The sequence below is a fragment of the Peromyscus eremicus genome, unplaced genomic scaffold, assembly GCF_949786415.1.
Source record: "Peromyscus eremicus unplaced genomic scaffold, PerEre_H2_v1 PerEre#2#unplaced_72, whole genome shotgun sequence".
NCBI lineage: Eukaryota > Metazoa > Chordata > Mammalia > Rodentia > Cricetidae > Peromyscus > Peromyscus eremicus.
The window spans coordinates 669,430-682,414 of NW_026734313.1; the positions used below are offsets into that span (position 1 = coordinate 669,430).

The 12,985-nt window shown below is 40.1% G+C and overlaps 1 pseudogene; it reads left to right on the forward strand.

Annotated features, from left to right (window-relative positions):
- Positions 1-675: 675 nt before the first annotated feature.
- LOC131901336 (vomeronasal type-1 receptor 4-like) lies at positions 676-2,124 on the forward strand (annotated as a pseudogene).
- The last annotated feature ends 10,861 nt before the right edge of the window (positions 2,125-12,985 follow it).

Sequence of the window (12,985 nt, forward strand, 5' to 3'; positions counted from 1 at the left end):
GTCCGTAAAGGACTGTCTTTGGATTTTAATGTAGATTGCATTGAATCTGTAGATTGCTTTTGGTAGGATGGCCATTTTTACTATGTTAATTCTACCAGTCTATGAGCATGTTAGATATTTCCATCTTCTGATATCTTCTTCAATATTCTTTTTCAAACACTTGATGTTCTTCTCATGTAGGTCTTTCACTTGCTTGGTTAGAGTTACACCACAATATTTTATATTCTTTGTGGCTATTTTGAAGGGTGCTGTTTTCTTGATTTCTTTCTCAACCCATTCATCATTTGTATATAGGAGGGCTACTGATTTTTTTGAGTTAGTCCTGTATGCAGTCACTTCACATAAGATGTTTATCTGCCAAAGGAGTTAACTCATAGAACTTTTGCGGTTGCTTATGTACCTAATAATATACATGTATAAATTGAGGTTCATATTTGTGATCAGAAAACTGGTTACTTTTTTGAAATATTTTGTATTCTATCACTTTGATGATCTGTATAAAATTTTCACAAAAGCTGATGGGTCCCTTTTTGGCCACTTACTTTACTTACATGATTTTGTGAATTACAAGTTTGAAATCATGTCATTTTAAAGATATAGTAATTTTACTTTATGCATCTAGTGTTATAACTACCTGTATGTCTGGCACCACATTTGTGCAGTGCCACAAAAACCATGAGAGGGCGTTCAACTTGGGCAACTGATGTTACAGGTGATGTGAACGACCATGTGAGTGCTGGATTAGAACATGAGTCTTTTGAAGAGCCATCTCTCCAACTTCCAATTTGTATTTCTTAACATATTTATCATTGAGGGAAGATGTTGCATTCAAAAGATAAATTAATGTTTTCCTATGTTCACTGTTTATATGTTTATATGCCATAATGTATGACAATGGGTGGCGTGTGGACCAAGAATGATACAGTTGTATCACTAATACACTTGCATCATGAGGTGAGGGAAAGTGCATGAAGTACAAAATAATAGTCTGAGTTGTCTAAGCAATGTTTTCCAGGACAAGCTCCTATACTGTGATACCATAGTGTCTCCCTTCATAGAAGAAGTAAGACATAAATCATTCTAATGCTCAGACATTGAGAAGTGTTTTGAAGGCAGCAGTGTTCCTCCTGGTCATCACTCCAGCCTGCACAGAGGTTGTCTCCACGTCCTCTCAGAATAAAACTCTGAAAGCCACTGAGGAATTGGCTCTCCAGACACTCCTGCTTTTTGAGATTGGGTGTGGGACACTGGCCAATATTCTTCTGTTTGTCCATAATTTCTCTCCCATCTTTACTGGCTCTCGACTGAGGCCCACACAGGCCATTGTCACCAACTTGGCTGTGGCCAATGTGTTCATTCTCTTTGTCACTGCATTTCCATTCAACGTGATGGTTTTTGTTCAAAGGAATCCTTATACAAACCTTCAATGCAAAATTGGGTACTTCATTCGCCTGGTGGCTCGAAGCACAAACATGTGCTCCACCTGTGTCCTGAGCATCCATCAGTTTGTCACTCTTGTTCCTGGTCACTGGGGTAGGCTGATGCCTCAAAGAAGAGCTCCTAATGTCCTGAGTTATTCTTGTTACAGTTGTTGGTTGTTCAGTGTCTTAAATAATGTCTACATTCCAATCAAAGTCAGTGGTCAACAGAGCACAGGCAATGACACTCACAATCAAGGCAAGTGGCTCTGCTCCACATCTGGATTCAGTGCAGGCATTGTCATCTTGCGTTTTTCCCATGATGCCATATTCATCAGCATCATGATCTGGACCAGTGTCTCCATGGTGCTTCTCCTCCATAGACATTGCCAGCAAACACAGCACATCCTCACTCCCAATCAAAACCACAGAGGCCATCCTGAGAGCAGAGCAGCCCACACCATCCTCATGCTTGTGGTCACATTTGTTGGCTTGTACCTCCTAGATATAATTTGTATAATCTTTCACACTTTTTTAATGGACTCTCGCATCTGGTTGAGGCATGTAAATGAAGTTTTGACTGCAGGCTTCCCCACTATTTCTCCTTTCCTGTTGATCTTTAGGGACCCTAAGGATCCCTGGTCTGTGCTCTTCAACTGCTGCAAACCACAGTCAACATGACAAACATAGAAGACAGCTTTACTAACAGCTGTACACACTCTATTAAGTAAAAGTTGTTTGAAAATCCTTCCTCATAAACCAGACATGTTGATTCACTAAACTTATCCCAGCACTGGGGAGACTGAGCCAGGAGGATTGCAATGTAACGAATGGCATGTCAGCCTGCAGAGTGAGATCCAGGCCAAATTGTGACAAGGAGACAGTCTCACAACTCTGTATCTCCACCCTGTTTTTCTCTGCTGAGTAGTACTCCATTGTGTATATGTACCATATTTTCTTTATCCATTCTTCAGTTGAGGGGTATCTAGGTTGTTTTCAAGTTCTGGCTATTACAAATTGTGGTGGTATTGTGTTCCCCCAAATATTGTGTACCCTAATAAACTTATCTGGGGTCACAGAACAGAATAGTGACTAGATATAGAGGCCAGAAAATGGTGGCGCACACACCTTTAATCCTAGCATTCCAGAGGCAGAAATCCCTCTGGATTTCTGTGAGTTCAAGGCCACATTGGAAACAGCCAGGCATGGTGACACATGACTTTAATCCCAGAAAGCGAGCCTTTAATCCCAGGGAGTGATGGCAGAAAGCAGAAAGGTATAAAGGCGTGAAGATCAGAAACTAGAAGCTTTTAGCTGGTTAAACTTTTAGGTTTTGAGCAGCACAGTTCAGCTGAGATTCATTATGGATGAGGACACAGAGGTTTCCAGTCTGAGGAAATAGGGTCAGCAGAGAAACTGGCAAGGTGAGATCTGCTTCTCTGATCTTCCAGCATTCACCCCAATACCTGGCTCAGGTTTGATTTTATTAATAAGACTTTTTAAGATATCTGCTACAATCCTCTACACCAGAGATTTTCCATGTCTTGAATTCTGTTGGTTATGCTTGCATCTGTGTTTCCTGTTCCTTTACTCAGATTTTCTATTTCCAGCATTTCCTCTGTTTGTGTCTTCTTCATTGTTTCTATTTCAGTTTTCTGGTCTTGAACTGTTTCCCTCACATGTTTAATTGCTTTTTCCTGGTTTTCTTGGCTTTCTTTAAGCGATTTATTGATTTCTTCCAATTTTTTAATTTGTCTCTTCCTCAATTTCTTTATCGACTTCTTCCAATTTTTGTTTGCGTTTTTCTCAATATCTTTATTGTTTTCTTCCATTTTTTGTTTGCTGTTTCCTCCATTTCTTTAATGAAATTTTTCATTTTTTCTTGAAAGGCCTCTAGCATCTTCATGAAGCTGTTTTTATGGTCACATTCTTCTGCTTCTTTTACATTTTGATGTTCAGGTCTTGCTGTTGCAGGAGGGCTAGGTTCTGGTGATACCATATTACTTTATGTTGTTATATGTATTTTTGCCTTAACTTCTGCCCACCTCCTCCTCTACTAGGTGCAAGAGGTGTCTGTGTCTGAGTGAGCTGCTATTGGTCCAGTCTGTGTCTCAGGGGGCCCCTCTGGGTCTAATCATGGCTCTTGGTCTAATTAGAGTTGGTAGATTCTGTATCTCAGGAAGCTGCTCTTGGACCAACCCCAGCTAGTTAATTCTGTGACTCACCAAGCTGCTCTTTGTCTTATTGGAGTTCTTCATCCAGTCAGATCTAACAGATTCTGTGTCTCAGGAAAACTTTCTTGGTCCAATGAGAGGTGGCAGATTCTATGTCTTAGAGACCCACTCTTGGTCCAATGAGGACTGGTAGATTCCCTGCTCAGGAAGTTACTCTTGGTCCAATGAGAGCCCTTGGTCCAATGAGAGCCCTTGGTCCAATGAAAGCTGGCTCTTGGTCCAGTGAGAGCTGGCAGTTTGGTTTCTGTGCCTCAGGAAGTTACTCTTGGTCCAATGAGAGCTGGTGGTTTGATTTCCATGCCTCAAAGTTACTGGGGTCATAGTAAGATGGGTATGAGGGCAGGGTGTAGAACTTATGGATTGCAGGGTACAATGGGGGGGTTGTAGGGGGGTTTCCTACAGGAGTTTTCCCTGCTGGCCAGCAACTGAGGCAAGTGTTGGGTGGGGGTTGCTGGGGACTGGCTGTGTCCCAGGGCCTGGGTCCTAGGGTCAGGATTCTCTGTGTGAGAAGAGTCATTCACCTCTTGGTCCAATGAGAGATGGCCTAAAAAAAAATCTTTAGTTATTTTGCGCACAATTTTCCACTTGCATATATGCCTGCATGCAAGAAGAGAACAACAGATCTCATTATAGATAATTGTGAGCCACTGTATGGTTGCTGGGAATTGAAATTAGGACCGCTGAAAGAGCAGTCAGTGCTCTTAACCTCTCAGCCATCTCACCAGCCTCTATATTCTTATTCTTGTTCATTTTCCCTTACCAGCCAAATGTCTAAACATCTTTATATTTGTTGTTTGAACAGTTTATGGAAATGTTATGTCACATAGATGAGGCTAATAACCCCTATGTATTGGTGTGTGAATTTTAATTGGCAGATGTGCACTTTACAGTTTATAATGGAGATGTGTGCTTCTCCTAGAGCCTAGACCCACATAAGGCCCCCAAGCAGTATTAATATGCTATGCCCCTCTTTGTGTCTTTTTTGCACACATGATTATCTTAAATGCTGGCATGTGGATAGGGAAAACATTGTGCAATGATAGATTGCTACTCACATGTCTAGGTCAACATTCTTTGTCTCTCTCTAGAGAAATTTTGCTGGATGGACAAATATCCATAAAGTAGCAGAAGCTTCATTTCTGCGATTCACTGCATGAGATTTTAGTTATCATCATTAAAATCAAAACTAAGCTCCTAGTTTCCTAACAGACTCATTTGTTTTTTTCCTGTTTATTTTGCCTTTCTCCTGATGGTATACTCTGTTGCCTGATATGGGTACAGTGTATAATTTTTAATCATTTTATTTTTAATATTTTGGTTTTTATTTAATGGTGGATATTTGTTTAGGATTAGAGGGTGAGCCATGAAATATTCATCTTCTGGTTAGAATAACTGTGGAACACTTCACAGAACTTACAAGAATAATATAATAAATCTATCTCACTTGCAATATGCTATACACAGCTGTAGGATTCTATCAGTAGCAGCAACCATGGACAGACAAGGAAGAGTACATCTCCATACCAGAGTCCAAATATGAAGGTAATATTCACTGTATGGTATTGACTCATCTGTTGGCTACACAGTGATTATATATAGGTGTGTGTGTTTGTGTGTGTGTGTGTGTGTGTGTGTGTGTGTGTGTGTGTGTGTAAATTTACTTTTGATAATGCATGAGGATATTAGGAGATTTTCAGATGCATAGGGTCCAGCCTGTCATCCCAGGACATGAAACTTCTGTCCAGAATGCAAGTATCCAGCACACACCTGGTTCCTTCTTTAATCACTGGTCATCTACAAAGAGTCATCATTTTCAGTCTGCAATATTACAGGGGATCTAAAGTCTTTTGTGTGTGCACTGCCAGGTGCTCTGTGAGCTCACTGAGAAGTAGGCTCTGGAGATGAGATTAGGTCTATTCAGTTGAGGCACAAACACTTGGTTTCCACAGTCCTCTAACATCCCTTCCCTGAGTCAGGATGGGCTCTGATTCTGTGACAAGCTCCAATGTAAACAGCAAAACAGGCCAAGGGGAAAGACGTCATGCACTTCATTACAACTGAGGGGAAAAATGTTTTAAGGAGAGGGGTCTATTGTCCATCTCTAGATATAATGATGTCTACAATAGAAAGAGTTAATGTGCTGCTCATCCACCTACAGGATAGAGGGGACATATGTCTAAAACCCCTCAGCCATTGCTTCAAGATGACATTTTATCAGGGCTTTTCCTTGTTTTTTGGTTGGATGTTGTCAATTTCAATTGGTTGATATTTTGCCTTGACCCATCTACTGTTTATCATCAATGGAGACCACACACATGTGTACGTGAGAACATTTTCTCTACTGTACAATGCAGAATATATTGTTGAGTGACCTGTTGTATATGGTGTCTGCAGAGGAATATACAGAGCTTCATAATTTAACATTATGTATACTGGAGATACTAATTTATTGCTATTATAGTACACATGTATTTGGAGTCAATTTTCTTTTTAATTTAATTTACTATTTTGCTCTGTTTTATCATAAGGTGAAAAGGAAAAAAGGAAACAGGAAACAGGAAAAGTTATGTTGAAGAGGTGTGAGAATGAAAATATTTGTAGCACAAAAATGTGTATCAAGATTAATATGGCTGGATAATTTCCGAGCATCAGAAGAAAGTGTGCAAGCCTGACCAAGTTATGAAGGTCTGAGTAAGATATAAACAGAAGTGAAAGGTGAGATATTGACATGTCATCTGTGATCATATCTTGGTATGGTCAAAGTTCAATACATTGAATTAAAATGGGATTCTCACCAAGTATTAGTCTCTCCTTGGTAAGTTTTACAAGTACTGCCTTAAAAGAACAAAATATTTGTCCATTTGGTATGTATTTAAATGTATTAGAGTTTATTAGGCTTTATTTTTTATTTCTGTCTAAATTTTACTCAGTGGATATTAATACCATCCTAGGAGAGGTGACTGAACAGTTAAGAGTGCTTGTTTGTTTTATAGAAGACCCAGTGTAGGTTCAAAGCACCTGCATGTGGCTAACAGCCATCTGTGGTTCAGGTTTCAGGGGATCCAATGCTCTCTTTTCTTCTGACCACTTAGTGTACCAGGCATCTGTAGTGCACATACATTTTTCATGCAAACATTCATACATACAAAATAAACTGTAATTGTTTTCATTTGTTTCCTTTGATTGAAAATAGACTCTGTTCTCATACAATACATTCTGATGACAGTTTCCCCTCCTTCTATTTAACCCAGCCCCTTCCTCTGCATGCACTCTTTCTGTCTCTCATAGAAAACAATCTTATTCTTAGAGATAACAGCCAAATGTGACAAAACATAATATACTAGGAGAAAACAAAAAAATTATCATATTGTGACTGGACAAGTTATCCCCACAGAACGAAAAGATCCCCAAGAGCAGGTACAGGAATCAGAGCCCCACTCATTCCCACACTCAGGAGTCCCACAGAAATACTAAGCTATAGGCAGTAATGTATATTCAGAGGATATGTGGCAGACTCCTGCAGGCCCTGTGCTTGTTTCTTCAGTCTCTATGAGCTTATATGCACCTTGCTCAGTTAAATCAGTGTGCCTTGATCTCCTGGTTTCCTCCATCCCCTCTGACTCTTACACTCTTTCTGTCTCCTATTCTATAGTCTTCCCTGAGTTCCAAGAGGAGGAATTTGATGGAGACATCCCATGTAGAGCATTGCATTCCAAATGTTGTGAGTCTTGTGAATCCTCAAATCCCAACAGAGTGACACACCTCTTCCAATGAGGCCTCACCTCTTCTACCTTGTCAAAGTGTTCCACTAACTTGGGAACAAGAATTCAAACATATGAGTCTACAGGGGCCAATCTCCTTCAAACCTCCAATATCTAAATCTAATCTTTCTACAACGTGAAGAAATCGAGCAATTCTCAGATGTTGAGTCCAGCCACTGAGGTCAAAGGAAATTGATTGAGCAGTGTAATGGATGGTCTTATGATCCCATCACAAATACACTTTGATGAGGATGCTGAAAAACTCTGACATTTGCTTCTCCCAGTTCCTTGCCTAGGATGTTCCAATCTAATAACTCCTGCTTTTACTTCATTCTTATATCTCCTGCCAGGCTCCAGTCAAGTATCTTTTCCCTCCCTTTACCTGTAACATAAATGGAACTTCAGTGTCCTTCTATGATTTATTAGACAGATCTTTCTGGGTGGTTCCCTTTCTTTCATACCCAGTGTCCCACTTCAGTTATAAGGAACAATAGGAGCCTTCTGCCCACAAACATATTGAAGTTGAGGTTACCTATTCAGAGGAGGAAGATGAGAAAAGGGGACACCTATTGACTATGCAGTTCATACTAATGACCCATCAAAGGAAAATAACCAGTTTCTTTCTTGGTTAAAACTAAGAGTGTCTGTGGACCTCTTAGCACCATCACCCTCTCCAGATATCAGAGATGCCAGAAATGGCTGAGTTCTCTGATCTAGGTCTAGGCTAATGAGTAGAATCTCTGGCCTGATGGTAGACTCCCCATTCAAGTTACCTGGTTCTTTCCCCTTGCTGAGGTATTATGCCTCAAGAAGGAAGGGTCACCTTCGGATGTTGGACTCACTTTTAACCGTGCTAAAGACAGGTTAGAAAAATTATCCCCATGATGAAATACTTTACTTTTGCAGATTCCCATGCCTAGCACAAGAGAACAGCCAAGCTGTTCTTAGTCACTTTTCTGCTCCAAGCAATCTTGACCTAAGATTGGCATTCTTTAGTCTTTTCCCACACCCCACACCCCACCAAGCTGTTGTCTTCCATTGTGTGGCTGAATTCCATGCTGGCATAACTGGAGTTCATAATTTCTTTCCATGACATGTTCATTTCCTTCTTGTGAGAAGCCTCTGAGAATTATGGCATGATTTTCTTTTTCTTTTTTTATTTTACAATTTAATTTAATTTTACATATCAGCTACAGACTCCCCTGTCCTCCCCCCTTCCCCCTTCTTTCCCCCCAACCCACCCCCTATTCCCATTTCCTCCAGGGCAAAGACTCCCCTGGGGATTGAGTTCAACTTGGTAGATTCAGTCCAGGAGGTCCAGTCCTCTCCTCTCAGGCTGAGTGAATTGTCCCTCCATAAGCCCCAGGTTCTAAACAGCCAGCTCATGCACTAAGGACATGTCCTGGTCCCACTGCCTGGGTGCCTCCCAAACAATTCAAGCTAATCAACTGTCTCACTTATCCAGAGGGCTTGATCCAGTTGGGGGCTCCTCAGCTGTTGATTCATTGTTCATGTGTTTCCATTAGTTTCGCTATTTGTCCCTGTGCTTTTTCCAATCTTGATCTTAACAGTTCTCGCTCATACAAACCCTCCTCTTTCTCGCCAATTGGACCCCTGGAGCTCCTTCTGGGGCCTGGCCGTGGATCTTTGCATCTGGTTCATGAGTGGGGGTAATGAAGGGCAAGGTTTGAGGGAAAGAGAGCTTAGGGGAGTGAGAGATCCCAGCTGGATCAAGAACAGAGAGGGAGAAAAAGGGATAAGAGACCATGATAAATGAAGACCACATGAGAATAGGAAGAAGCAAAGTGCTAGAGAGGTCCCCAGAAATCCACAAAGATACCTCCATAATAGACTACTGGCAATGGTCAAGAGAGAGCCTGAACTGACCTACTCTGGTGATAGGATGGCCAAACACCCTAACTGTCGTGCTAGAAATCTCATCCAATGGCTGATGATTTTATTTTTCAACTTGAATCAACTTATCTTTCTGCTTCTATTTGATGCATTTTGAAATTCCTTTGATAATGACACTAAGAACCCCCAAAAAGAATCTCCAATTCCCTTTTGTAAACTGGTGATTAAAAAAATCCCACCCAAAATTCCAGTATAATGTTATGTATAAACACTTGAATACACATGTTAAATAAGTAAATGAAATTTTAAAAATAAAATGTTACTGAAAGCATCCTGCAGATTTCTTTGCTTCTCTGTCTTCATCTGTGGTTCCCAATCTCTTCTGCTGCATGTCCTCTCATGATCTGTGAGGGAGACCTCCACAAACTGAATCAGTCCCCCCAGGATTAATGTAGACAGCACATCCTGCTTTGGAATTGCTATTGAAATTATGGTTCAGATGTCCCATCCCCACACACATGTTGTGAGGACTGTTTTCAAATGATCATTATTATATTCCCTGGAGATTTTAGGAGAAAAATATGCCTGATATCCTCCATCTTGGTCAACTTTGATGATTATGTCCTACAGTCTAATTTTTCCTTCATTATCTTTAAACAGTCTTACAACCTAAAGAAATATTCTTCAGACTGTCTCTCCAGCTCATGTCTTTCAAATCTTTAGTATTTTATTTTTTGATTGAGTGTATATTTGGGTGTTTCTGTGTGTGTTTGTGTTTGTGTGTGTGTTTGTGTGTGTGTGTTTGTGTGTGTGTTTGTGTGTGTTTCTGTGTGTACAGACATAAGTGCCAGGACACCTATGTAGGGGTCACTGGACAGCTTGAAGGAATCAGTTCCCCCCTTAAATCATATAAGTCAAATGATGTAACATAAAGTCCTCAGGTTTCAGACCTTATGGTTGTTCTGAGTTTTTCCTGTGACACTCAATGGTTCCTCGGTATCTTCAATGACATCTTCACGCCAATGAACATCACCCGTGTACGGCCCAACTCAATAATACTGACTCTATGTTCTGGCTATTACAAACAACGCTGATATGAACATAGCTGAACAAGTGCTCTTGTGGTGTGCTTGAGCATTCCTTGGGTATATGCCCAAGAGTGGTATAGCTGGATCTTGGGGGAGATGGATTCCCAATTTTCTAAGAAAGCGCCATATTGATTTCCACAGTGGTTGTACAAGCTTGCATTCCCACCAGCAGTGGAAGAGAGTTCCCCTAGCTCCACATCCTCTCCAGCATAAGGTGTCTTCAGTGTTTTTGATCTTAGCCATTCTGACAGGCGTAAGGTGGTATCTCAGAGTTGTTTTGATTTGCATTTCCCTGATGATTAGGGATGTTGAGTAATTCCTTAAATGTCTTTCAGCCATTTGAGTTTCCTCTGTTGAGAATTCTCTGTTTAGTTCTATAGCCCATTTCTTAATTGGACTGTTGGGCATTTTGATGTTTAATTTCTTGAGTTCCTTATATATTCTGGATATCAGTCCTCTGTCAGATGTGGGGTTGGTGAAGATCTTTTCCCATTCTGTAGGCTGTCGCTTTGCCTTGTTGACCGTATCCTTTGCTCTACAAAAGCTTCTCAGTTGAAAGAGGTCCCATTGATTGATTGTTTCTCTCAGTGTCTGTGCTACTGGTGTTCTATTTAGGAAGTGATCTCCTATGCCAATGCGTTAAAGACTACTTCCTACCTTCTCTTCTAGCAGGTTCAGAGTAGCTGGATTTATGTTGAGGTCCTTGATCCACTTGGACTTAAGTTTTGTGCACGGTGATAGATATGGATCTATTTGCAGCCTTCTGCATGTTGATATCCAGTTTTGCCAGCACCATTTGTTGAAGATGCTTTCTTTTTTCCATTGTGCACTTTTGGCTTCTTTGTCAAAAATTATATGTTCATAGGTGTGCGGATTAATGTCAGGGTCTTCAGTTCGATTCCATTGGTCCACATGTTGGTTTTTATGCCAGTACCAAGCTGTTTTTATTACTGTAGCTCTATAGTACAGCTTGAAGTCAGGGATCATGATGCCTCCAGAGGTTGTGTTATTGTACAGGATTCTTTTGGCTATCCTGGGTTTTTTGTTTTTCCATATGAAGTTGAGTATTATTCTTTCCAGGTCTGTGAAGAATTGTGTTGGTATTTTGATGGGGATTACGTTGAATCTGTAGATTGCTTTTGGTAAGATTGCCATTTTTACTATGTTAGTTCTGCCTATCCATGAGCATGGGAGATCTTTCCATTTTCTGACACCTTCTTCAATTTCTTTTTTCAGGGACTTAAAGTTCTTGTCATATAGGTCTTTCACTTGCTTGGTTAGTGTTACCCCAAGGTATTTTATGGCATTTGTGGCTATAGTAAAGGGTGATGTATCTCTGATTTCCTTCTCCACTTCTTTGTCTATTGTATATAGGAGGGCTACTGATTTTTTTTGAGTTGATCTTGTATCCTGCTATGTTGCTGAATGTGTTTATAAGCTGTATCAGTTCCTTGGTGGAATCTTTGGGGTTGCTCAAGCATACTATCATGTCATCTGCAAATAGGGAAAGCTTGACTTCTTCCTTTCCAATTTGTATCCCCTTAATCTCCTTATGTTGTCTTATTGCTCTGGCTAGAACTTCAAGTACTATATTGAATAAGTATGGGGTAAGCGGACAGCCTTGCCTCGTTCCTGATTTTAGTGGAATTGATTTGAGTTTCTCTCCATTTAATTTGATGTTGGCTGTTGGCTTGCTGTAAATTGCCTTTATTATGTTTAGGTATGTTCCCTGTATTCCTGATCGCTCCAAGACCTTTATCATGAAGGGGTGTTGGATTTTGTCAAATGCCTTTTCAGCATCTAGTGAGATGATCATGTGGTTTTTTTCTTTGAGTTTGTTTATATGGTGTATTACATTGACAGACTTTCGTATGCTGAACAACACTTGCATCCCTGGAATGAATCCTACTTGATCATGGTGGATAATTGTTTTGATGTGTTCTTGGAGTCTGTTTGCCAGTATTTTATTGAGTATTTTTGCATCAATGTTCATGAGGGAGATCGGTCTGTAGTTCTCTTTCTTTGTTGTATCCTTGTTTGGTTTAGGAATCAGGGTAATTGTAGCCTCATAGAAGGAGTTTGGTAATGTTCCTTCTGTTTCTATTGTGTGGAACAATTTAGAGAGTATTGGTATTAACTCTTCTTTGAAGATCTGGTAGAATTCTGCACTGAAACCATCTGTTCCTGGGCTTTTTTTTTGGTTGGAAGACTTGTAATGACTGTTTCTATTTCATTAGGGCTTATTGGACTATTTAAATAGTTTATCTGGTCTTGATTTAATTTAGGTATGTGGTACCTATCCAGAAAATTATCCATTTCTTTTAGGTTTTCCAGTTTTGTGGAATAGAAGTTTTTGAAGTATGACCTGATGATTCTCTGGATTTCCTCAATGTCTGTTGTTATGTCCCCCTTTTCATTTCTGATTTTGTTGATTTGGATGCTCTCTCTCTGTCTTTTCGTTAGTTTGGATAACGGCTTGTCTATCTTGTTGATTTTCTCAAAGAACCAACTCTTTGTTTCATTAATTTTTTGTATTGTTCTCTTTGTTTCTATTTTATTGATTTCAGCTCTCACTTTGATAATTTCCTGGCATCTATTTTTCCTGGGAGACTTTGCTTCTTCTTGTTCTA